Raw genomic sequence first — 9,534 nt, 5'->3', positions numbered from 1 at the left:
GGCCACATCAAGTCAAGATCTGATCCCCTCAGGCAAGAAAAAGGTCTCACTGTACCGGCCCCACCCTTTTGTGTGCATACTATGGCCGTGCGCGGGCGCGTGTGACTCCCGCAAGGTGCTTTTCACTGCTCGGTGCTTACAGTAAAGAATGTAAGAAAGCGAAGCCAACTTTGGCTGTTTGATCTCCATTACATAAGTGGATCACATATCAAGTTTTGCCCAAACAAATGCAATCTATTTATCTCAAAATATTCCTTTATAGTGAGCACTTCTTTGTTTGGCTGATAAATGATCAGATTTATCTCATACTGGTGGGTTTTTGAGGTAAATGATATCATTTTCAGGGACTAAGGTGCATTTTGTGGCACCTGTCATCCAGCAACAAAAACAAAACCACAACAATCCAGAGTGAGTCATGTCGGGTTTCAGTTTGCACCTTTACCAGAATGCATTTTCAGTGGACCTGACTCACTGCTTGTGTGGCAGCCAAAACAAAAACAAGTCAAATGACTTTGGATACTCCACACCTTCTGTTCTTACAAACATTGGACATAGATCTTTACTTGGAGTTAAGTTGTTTTTGTTTCCAGGCAACTGTCAGCGGAAATACCTTTCCCCTCCCTGACCACCATTTGTCACACGCCTAACAAAGAGAGCATCTTCATTACACTCACCTAGGCATGACTGGACCATACCACACAAATTACACATAAATTACACTCCACTGCTCAGTGCCCTAACTTATGGGAGAAATACGCGGCTCCCTCAGGTGCTGAAATTGCCATGAAAAAAATAAAATAAAATTTTCACATACCATTTTTCTCATTGTATGATTTTTGTTATCATCATTTATTAAGTTCTTTGTTTTTGTTTATTTATTTGTTTGTTTATTTTTTTACTAGCTCCTGTTCTTGTAAGTAATAAATAGCCTAAAAGTAATATTAAATAATGTTGAGGGGCAGGGAAGCATGCCAAGGGTATCATATGTGCTGGAATGGTCACTGACACTGCTGCACCTAAACGTAGCTTGCATGCTGTATTCAGGGCTGTAGTAAATCACGGCACGGCAGTTTGTCATTATTATATCAATATCATGATATGAGGGGTTTTTTTTATATTGCATCATTAATGCTGTCTTGTTTGAAAGGCTTCATTACAGTGTTCTTCTATTCTTTACCCACTTAATCATTATATCTTCATTACTGATGATTATTCATCAAAAATCTCATAGTGTAAATATTTTGTGAACACACCAATAGTCAATCTTACAATGTTGTAATTGGTAAAAAAAAAACAAACAAAAAAACAGTTATCTTTAATTTTCTCCATATTGCCCAGCCCCATAATGAATAAGAATTATGCATATATACTTTATTTAATAAGGGAAATATGCATTGCATAGATTTTTTTAACCTCACTTAACAAACTTTAAGAAGTAAACGGAATAATTCAACACAAATCATGAACACTACTGAAGGGTGTGAGTGGAGGACCATACTTTATCACCTTTGCATACCACACACTAACAGGCTAACAGATGAGTCATCTCAGGTCCCATGAGCTCACAGAGGGAAATCTGAGATATTGTTTAGTCTTTGATTTGGTTTCTACCACTAATCTGAATATGGTTGAGCTGCAGCGCTTGCAGGGACTCATCTGAGGCTTTTACCTTTGCAAAGGTATACAGTAGAAAAGATGATGTATTCTCTCAAACACATCAATTGTCCTGAAGTTATAAAAAAGCACTTATCGCCTGTGGCCTGTTTCATGAACATGTGGGGGCAGGCAGAGCTTAGTTCAGGTCTTGGAAACTATGTTTTTTTTCCTTCTAAGCTGCCAGGGGGAAATCTGTGATAACAGTCAAGGTCAAGATAGCTACAGATACACACACACATTTTTTTATTTAGTGCATCAATGTACTGAAATAAAACTACTGTGTACCTGTTAGTTGGTTCATACATTAATCACTTGCTGTTTTTTGTAGAAATCCTCTGCAGGTCTTGAAAATATTTTCATTCATTTATTTCATTAAAGATTTCAGCTGAAAAACTATTCTTTAAAGCAAAGTAGAGGTTTAAGGGATTTTATAATGTTCTAAACTGCAAACCAGCACATAAACATATTTTCCAATGTTTACCTTTTACAAGGGAGTGAGTCAGTGACCTCTGGTGCTGCTTTTACAGTGAAGCTACAGTTAATAACTTTTATTTTTTTTAAAAATGTCACTATATCAACACAGCAGTATGTGAGACTGATACTCTGGAAAAAAACCTGCTCCTCTGTCTCCTTGTAATGCTTCTGCACATGCAAGAATCTACCACAGCTGAACAAAACCAACCAATCAGAGCTGAGGAATTTCTAACTCAGCTGTCAATCCCTGTGAACTGTCAAACTTTCAATCAAGATTCTGTTACTGCCTTTTTCTTGTGTCTGATGTTTTCAGGAACACATTTTAGTGTACTGTTTAGCTGTAAAACAAGAAACTGTGACTCAACAGGTGCTTTGTTTTGGCTCAGCTTTTTCAACATGGCAGCTAGATCATAAATGTTCTCATTTTACAGCTAAACAGTACACTAAAACATGTTTCCGAAAAACAATGGGTGCAAGAAATAGACAAGTAGCAGTAACACAATCTTGATTCATATTTGATCAGCACTGCCAAGTTTGACAATTTGACCACAGTGGATTGATGGAATGATTGACATCTGTGTTAGAGACTTCTTAGCTTTGATTGGCTGTTTTTACAGACTGCAATGTGTTCTTACAAATGCCATTAGATGCAACACAATGAGCAACATGAATTTTGTCACAGATTATCTGCCTCATGTACTACTATATTAAGTTACCAACTACAGCTTGAATTGTTAACTCTCAGAGGGCCAGGCAAACCTGTGGCTGTCCCATTCCCAGCGGCAGCAAAAAACAAAACTTTGTTGTGCAGATCTGTCGTTAACTAGAGGTAAGGATAATTTAAATGCATTACATGAGACTCTCCCTCAGTCTTGACTGCCATATATTTAGAATCTAAGCTCTTGTTTCTCCATCAAGATGCATCCAAAAAGAGCACAGGCTTACATTAATCACATAATAGGTGTTTTGGTGAGGGTAAATGTACTCTGTATTTGTCGCTCCTATGTATGTATGTATGTGTGTGTGTGTGTGTGTGTGTGTGTGTGTGTGTGTGTGTGTGTGTGTGTGTGTGTGTGTGTGTGTGTGTGTGTGTGTGCATGTGTGTGTGTGCACCCGCACGTCTGTGTGTTTGTCTGGGGTAACTAGAAGTTAATGTGTGGCTCAGCACTTGTCCCCTCAGTCCTGCTGTCATGCCACCTCCCTCTGAGAGTCAGTCCTCCAGCTGCTGCTTGCTCTGGGTGAAAGGACCTGATCTGAAAATGAAAGGACGGGCAGCAAGAAGAGGGGCTGTAAATAAAGGAGGTGGGGGTCTGCAGCCAGTGTGTGTGTGTGTGTGTGTGTGTGTGTGTGTGTGTGTGTGTGTGTGTGTGTGTGTGTGTGTGTAAGGGTGCTCATGCATGCATGCCTTAGTGTCCTGTTGTTCACCTTTGAGAGGAGGAGTAAGGCAGTATCAGTAATGATAGGAGCTGGGTGAAGGCTTTGTGTTGGTTGCCATATGCTCCTCTGAGGGTCAACGAAAAGACAAATACAGCCATACACTCCCTCTACACACACACACACACACACACACACACGCACGCACGCACTACCTCTTTGAAGTGGTGACACTGACAGATATGCTTTGTCAGTTCACTGAGGGCTCGTTCCAGTTTAACCCTGCATGTGAAGGTCTTCAAATGTGAGGTCACACATGTTAACCTATTTGTCAGCTTTTGGTTGTCCTCTTACTTTATTGATGTGACCATTTCCTGTCATGTTTCAGCAGTGAGCCACATGTCAAGGACAAGAGGAGCGTTGCACATTTAAGTATCACATGGCTGTGACACAGATGCTGTCTAGTGTGTACAAAGTATTTGTCTCTTTTGGCTCATTGTGTATTGTCTTATGTTTCCAAATACAAGAAGAATCCAAGCAATTTTCTTCTTAGTTTTCTGTCTCATTTGGCTGTATTTACTCTGTGGCAAATCTTTTCGTCAACTGTAGCATAATGTTGTGGTCAAATTAAAGTAGATTAAAAGGAACTCTGCAGCAAGCAATATTTTCTTCTGAACTGTAAGAAAAACTCACTTAAACCTGTAATAGCTCACTTTATGGCCACTTTGGGGTAGCAGAAACAAATCTGACTGATTATCACCTCTTAAATTGATTTAGCAAACATCTAGTGTATACAAAGCAATATAAGCATTCATTTTTCTGTCCACCTCACAAATTTATATCCAGCATTCATAGCCAACTTTTTTTCTTTTTCTTTTCTTTTTTTTTTTTTAAGCTCTGTTTTGGTCTCTACCAAGCAGCAATCCTGGGGCTGAAAAATTAAGCCAATGCAGAAGTGTGAAAAACTGCAGTTCCTCAAATGGCCACATGAGGCCACTCAAAAATAAGTGAGTCAATCCCCATAGGGCCCATAAAAATAAATTGATAAATAAAGTGAAGTTGGCCATTTTAATAATACCCAACTTTATAGCAGAAATAAACATGATTATACTGTGGTACAAAAATGGTTTTAGTCTATGTCTGTAATTTCACGGTTCCCCCATGACAACTGTAGCCTACAGGGGTAAATATTTTATTTAATTCACTTGTTTGAATGTTATTAAAGCTTAAAGTTACCTATACAAAGGTGTGTCCACTTTTAGTGACAGGTACGAGTTGCTACAATGGTGACACTGCTGGTCAACACAACAATGGCATATCCCCAAGACTTTAGGTTTAGCCGTCGCTATCACTATTTAAGTATTTTCACTTAATGAAAGTAAATTACGTTTTGGTCACCTAAAAATGTTTAAGTCAGAATATGAGAGTACAAGTACAAGTTGCCCACATTTGGTTTAAATAGTTTTAAGCTCGTCTTTTGTTAGCAGAAATTAGAATTAGCATTATCACAGCTGTAAATGCACTGTGCTACCCAATCTAGCAGCCAGCTTAGTGGTTAGCTCAACCCTCTCATCCAAATATGGTCACTTCTGGCACCAAAAATCCAAGATGGCAACAGCCAAAATGTCAGCAAGGAGCTACAGAATAGGAGTTCACGGTGGCTACGTAAGTTATTTTATACAGTCTATGGTCTCTGCAACTGCTGAGGGAAATATCGGTCTCTTTAGCTGCTTAATGCTCCATTATGTTCACCAGCTGGTCTCTATTGTATCTGTCTTATGTTTGCTGAGTAGGTAGTGTTCAGTGGGTAGCCTATTAGCTTTTTTGCTAAAACAAGTGCCTGCTGTGGTCAAGAACAGTGGTAATGACTGTGAGAGTGAAAAACAGTAAGGTTGCAGGCTGGGAAACCCAAACAATGATGTTAACACAGTTGGTAGCACTGATGTGAACTGTAGAGTTGGTCGATAAGTCACTGTGGGTTTGTCACTATCAAAATGCAAAGTGGAACTTAAATAAAGAGCATGAGTAAATATTGGTTATTTTAATACTGTTTGAATTATCTAAGCCCTAATCTTATGTCATGAGATATACCAGTTATTCTATGAAAGGACAAACCATCTTTTGTCAGCCATGCATTAGCTTTGAGTGCTTTAGTGATCTTGTGTGCCCAGGTGTGACAATCAAAGTATCTGGAAAGGGACAATCGCTGACCTAAATCTCAGACAAACTCTGACACTGAAATGTCAGTGAGACTTTAAATAGGGAAGCCAACATGAGGGAGGCGTGGAAAGAGAAAGGGGAGAATGAAGAAAGTTGTGTAAAAGAAAAAGGGAAAGGTTATAATAAAAAAAAAGAAACACTGGCTAAAGAGCAAAAAAAAAACAGAGAGGAGGACAAGTTTATACAATGTAACAAGTTTGGAGGACACAAAACTTTTACATTATACATTTTGCTCAGTGCAAACTTCTGACCCACAGTGAACTCTAAAGAGCCTAATATCAGAGCAACTTTGAGTCATTGATTTAAAAAAGCCAAACAGTAATATAGTTTTGTGCTTGTCTTGCAAGAGTAAAATGCTGGACAATTATAGAAAATAAGATAATAATTTATTTGTGCTGTGCATAAAACTGACATCATAACGATGTCAGTCTTAGACTGTAAAATCTTACAGGTTGAGCACACTTAAAATAATATTGGAAACTGAGTAAATATAACCATGTCTAATTGCTTTATGTCTAATTGTTAACTCTAACTCTTTAGCTGAATTTTGTGAAGTTATCGCAACTTAAAAATGACAAGTGAAATTACCATGTTCTTTCTAAGTGTTTCGCAACTTCAGTAAACCAAGTAAGTCTGACTTAACCTGATCACCACAAAGAGGATTTTGCCAATGATGAAGTTGGGAGAACTTTTTTGTTAACATGTTTAAGAAAACAAACATTATTGACCTGTTTGCAACCAGCAGAATACATATATTTTAAACTTGGTTTACTGAAGTTGCTAAAATTTAGAAAGATTGACTTCATTAAACTACTAAAATCAAGTAATAAATATAACCAGAAACATACATTCAGACTAATAGTTATATTTACAAGCACTTTTCAAGGCAATTGGTTTCTGAGATACCAAACGGGAGTCCACAAACTAATGAGTGACATTACAGTAGCAATGTCCAATTAAAGCATTTAGATGAAGTGATTTGGCTGATCTGGAACTAAATCACGCTTCTTTACAACGTATTTAACACGATTAAGGCCTCGCCACAGGATCAAGTCATCTATTGGACAACTGCCACTCTGGACAGTGGTTAAAGATTGCAACAAAGTCAATCCAGCGAGCTCTAAACTGTCCATATGGTCAAACGTCCTTAATGACCTCCCATTCACTTACTTTGTTGTAGATCTTAAGCACATTGTTCAGCCACGTCTGTCAACTTTGAACCCCAACCTATATCCTCTGAGTGGGTTTGTGTAAATGTTATGAAGTTGTGTGTGAAAATAAACACCCCAATTCATTCTAATCCGGCAATCTGTGATAGATGAAGAGTGTGTCAACATCAGCCTTGACATGAGAAATTGGGTTAGAAAGGAAGCGAGCTATGAGTTCACCCTTTCAATGGAGTTGTGATTTATGAAGTGTGTGTGTGTGTGTGTGTGTGTGTGTGTGTGTGTGTGTGTGTGTGTGTGTGTGTGTGTGTGCGCGTGCATCTGTGCATGTGTGTGTCACATTGCAAACAGCACTCCACAGGTTGACAATGTAAACATTTCCTCATTCCTGAGATATCCACGTAGCATTGGTGTACCTTTGAGCTGTCCCACCTGTGTACAAGGTCATGGCCGAGACACATGCATGTACATTCAAATCCAGCCACCTACCCACTCTTACAAACACACACACATGCACACACACACACAAACACACACACGTGCACGCACAATTTGTCAACTGCATTCCTAAGAGCCAGTGAAGAGCCTTGATGAAGTTTAGGGAGAGCAGATGAGACGTGTGGCTACAGGTAGAGCCGTGGCTCTGAGCTGCTACATTCACACACAGTGTCTGGGCGTGACTGCACACACAAACACATCCCTCCGTGTCCTGAGAGTAGCCATTGATCATTTGCAAAACATGTTGAAAGTTTAGTGGCTCAAAATTTTGTCTGAGAACAAAACGAAGCATTCCTTGCTTGTATGCACATCTTCATTCTAGTTCCTGACGTCATGTCCCTGGCTCAAAAAACAAAACCATCTCATACATGCACGCAGATACAAACATACATCACATTCACATTTATGCTTTCCCTTAATGTCTCTCCTATTATTTCAACCCAAAGAAGCTAATTAAAAAGGACAGTGTATGGAGTGGTACAGCAGACAAGCATAGTCTAAAACCTCAGTTTTTGATAAGAACAAAAAACATTATTTTTCTGTAAGGCACCGAACCCATAAGTCAGCTGCTCATTTTAACAGGTGCAGAGGATAGATGGGGCTTCTTGGAGTACACAACACCGACTTCAGACTGCTACTTATTGTCTTTAAAAACCCTTAAATAAAAATGTATATTTGGCACAACCATAGACTATAAAATAATGGACGTGGCCACTGTATAGTTTAAAGCCCCAATTTCTGCATTTTGGCCATCACCATCCTGTTTTTTAGAGCCAGTAGCAACCACATTTGGATAAGAGGGTAGAGCTGTGGAGGAGTCAGGTGTATGTAACAATCACAATATGCACAGTAAAAGAAGAAACGCTTGATAACGCTTAAAGTATTCCAAGGTTTAATTTGTGATCTAGTTGGTTGTAACTGTCTTTTCTTTTAGGTTTGTTCATTTATTTGTATTTTTATATACTGTAAAAGCCTTGTATTTTTCTGTTTTGATAATTGTTGTTGTATGTACCTCGGCACCATTAAAAATGAGGGTTCACCCTCAGTGTTTTTTCCAAGGCTTTAAGTAGAATAAATGACATACACAACGTAATGAATTCAGTGAGCTTTACACTGAAATGCAAATAGTAAGTAACAATGTAGAATATAATAAATATAATACCATGCAATGAGAAATGAAAAAAAAACAAGAAAAAACACCCATCTCTGAAATGTAGTGATGTACCTCATAGACACAAACAACAGACTCAGTTACTAATCATGTCATTTAAGCCTGAGAAAACTCAATGTTAGAAAACCACCACTTGCTTGAGTGGATTATAGTCAGTAGATCAGAAAAGGGGGAGCCTAAATCATAAACGCATCAAAAGCCAATGACGGGTTTTGAGCTCTGGAGTCACATGTTGAGCACTACGTTAATGCATCAGGACTCCAGCTGCTGCAATAAGAATGTTATGGAAAGATTAAACAGATTTATCTGTGTAGGCCTAATCATGGCTCTCTGCTCCTAAACAGTAAACACTGCAGATGAAAATCCCCCAAACTTCCTGTGGACTTGTTTATATATTCTGGTTTAAAGCACATATACACCAGTGATGTGAAGTGGTTGCCTCTAGCTATAGGCGACATGTTTGAGCAGATTCAATGTGGCTGGATATCCGTGGTTGTTTATGTCACTGTCCGACAGCTGTTTGGCTCTTTGAGATTTTAGTAACAGACAACAGAGTCATGATGAGCATGAAGCCAGGGTAGGAAACCCATGAGTGAGTGAGTGAGTACAAGATCTTGGAGGAAGTTAAGATTCTGACATATTGAGTATAAAAGATTTGACAAACTAAATGTCTGTGGCCGAAGTCAAAAAAAATTATTCAGAGCTGACAACCATGCTTATTTATACTCAACACTAATTCAGTCATATGTAGTAATAATCATGTGGAAATACATAAAAGTTGCTTTTTAATATAAGACCTTGCACCATCTTTTCTATAACCTGCCTGACTGACGACAAAAGAGTCCAAACTTGTAACAAATAGGGGTGTTCAGTCTAAAATGCATCTTTAGTAGCAACAGGAAACATTGATATTGCTTAGTTTAGTTTAGTTTAATTTGCACACAGTTAGAAACGGCATTAAATCCAGTTGAATAA

Source organism: Plectropomus leopardus, chromosome 2 (genome assembly GCF_026936395.1).
Source record: "Plectropomus leopardus strain MGB_pleo_1.0 chromosome 2, ASM2693639v1, whole genome shotgun sequence".
In the NCBI taxonomy this organism is placed as follows: domain Eukaryota; kingdom Metazoa; phylum Chordata; class Actinopteri; order Perciformes; family Serranidae; genus Plectropomus; species Plectropomus leopardus.
Note: the sequence above shows the minus strand (reverse complement) of the source record.